The 1,943-nt window shown below is 31.9% G+C and overlaps 1 long non-coding RNA gene across 1 annotated transcript; it reads right to left on the bottom strand.

The window, feature by feature from the left end:
* Positions 1-315: 315 nt before the first annotated feature.
* Positions 316-1,943, bottom strand: LOC107579434 (uncharacterized). Its single transcript, XR_001608476.1, has 2 exons — positions 1,880-1,943; positions 316-1,152 (listed from the first exon to the last, which is right to left on the bottom strand). It is a non-coding gene; the product is annotated as an uncharacterized lncRNA (long non-coding RNA).

Genomic DNA, 1,943 nt, shown 5'->3' with positions numbered 1-1,943 from the left:
TTGCATATTCACAACTGTAAAACCTTGGTTAAATATCAGCATGTACAGGAATTGCTTATTATCCACCAATCAAGAGCTGCAGGTCCCCTGAATCCATTAAATAAACAATCACAGTAAAAACGTTAATATCGCAGGTTAAAAATGATTGCATACATACATTTTGGCACTTGAATTCAAGTTAAAACACTTGTTTGATTTGGCATGCAAACACGTTTGAGGTCTCGCCAGCATTTGTTTCTGAAATAAATGCCTGATTGTAACTGGGGGACATGGTGAAAACTGAACTTATTTGAAGGTTGCAATGTTAGTAGCAGGTAAACTATTTGCTTGAGCTCAACAAAGCATGTATGTGCAACTTGTATATGCAAAATTAATACTTCTGTGGTGAATTATCAATAGTGTTAGAGAGAAAAAATGACCAGCATTCATTAGCATTCTGGTAATACTATCACACATTTACAGGTATTCATTATAATCTTCACCTTCTAGACTTCACTTTTACCTTCGAGCCATGATCAAATAGGATAATTTTCTTAAAAGCAAAATATCCAATCATATTTACATTTATTCCAACAAATTAATCACACTTTTGCGTCACCTCCACTCTTTGGTTACACAACCACCCTGTGATTTTTTAGTGAGGCAAAACTCACAATAATTGCATTGCTTGTGCAGTAAAATAATGGGGGCAAACCTTAAATACATTACTTGTAAATGTATTGCCATATTTTGAGGGATATATGTCCACCAGCGATGAGATCTAGATTACACTTGACAGCAGTCGATGTAGTATTTATTAGGTATTGTCACCCAGTGGCAATAAGCAGAAGTGGCACAGGCTAGATTCACTGTACAGTTGAACACTAGTACAGTTTACTGTAATGAATCAATAGAAACAGCATTGATTTCGTTCACCTTCTCTGAACAGGCAATTTAGTTGGGAGTCAGATGTTTCAGAGTGTTCTTTTATAAAGTTTTTATTCCTCAATGCTGTCTTTCATTGAATTTGAAGGGTGTCACTCTCATTTAGACCAAAACGGGTCTTGTAATTGTCAAAGAGAGACTTGAGGGACCTGATGTACATGGCGTGGTACATATCTATGACGTCCTGACTCGGCTCCTCGATTTTTGGAACTGTGATGGGTTCACCAACTGGAGAAAAAAGACACATTAAAAAACTTAATTCACAGAACATTAAACTCCAGTTAAACCAAGATCATGTCAACAAATGACTAAATTTCAACCATTAATGGGGTTCTGATGTCAGCAAATATCGACCGTAAACTGAAAGAGCGGTTCTATCAACATAGAGACTGTCCTTGAACTGAATTTAACTATATTTACGTTGTCTCATTAGAACCCATGTAAACAGCTTTGTGCCAGTTTAAAGCTAGTAGGATTCAAATACACATATATAGGATTTAAAGGTTATAAACAAATTTAAATATATTTAAATATCCGCATGAAACCTGTAAATCATATATCATATAAAGTTTTAATATATCATGTTTTAAAAACATCATATTTATTATTTACATATATTTATCATATTATTATATTTATTTTTGATAAAATAAATAAATTATAATAATTTAATTAAGTAAATAAATGTATGTATTAAACAATTTATTACACGTGTGCATATACGTATATATAAATATATATTTAAATTATTATTTATTTATTTTATCAATATTATATTTTATTTACTTTATCAAAATCTATATATACACATATACATACATATTTAATACATTATAATAATGTTTATCGTACTTTCTTTTCTTTATCAAACTCTAATATGAAAATGCTAACAAGAAAAGTCTTGATTATCTAGAAGAAAATATGGCCATAACTCATCAAACATGGCATTACTCACCAACAGTAGCGATGGGTTTGCAATATGGTACAAGACCCCAGGACTCAGGGAAGAACAGTCCACA

The sequence above is a fragment of the Sinocyclocheilus grahami genome, unplaced genomic scaffold (assembly GCF_001515645.1).
Source record: "Sinocyclocheilus grahami isolate Dianchi unplaced genomic scaffold, SAMN03320097.WGS_v1.1 scaffold17337.1, whole genome shotgun sequence".
NCBI classification, from domain to species: Eukaryota; Metazoa; Chordata; class Actinopteri; order Cypriniformes; family Cyprinidae; genus Sinocyclocheilus; species Sinocyclocheilus grahami.
This window is presented reverse-complemented; position numbering and strand designations above follow the sequence as displayed.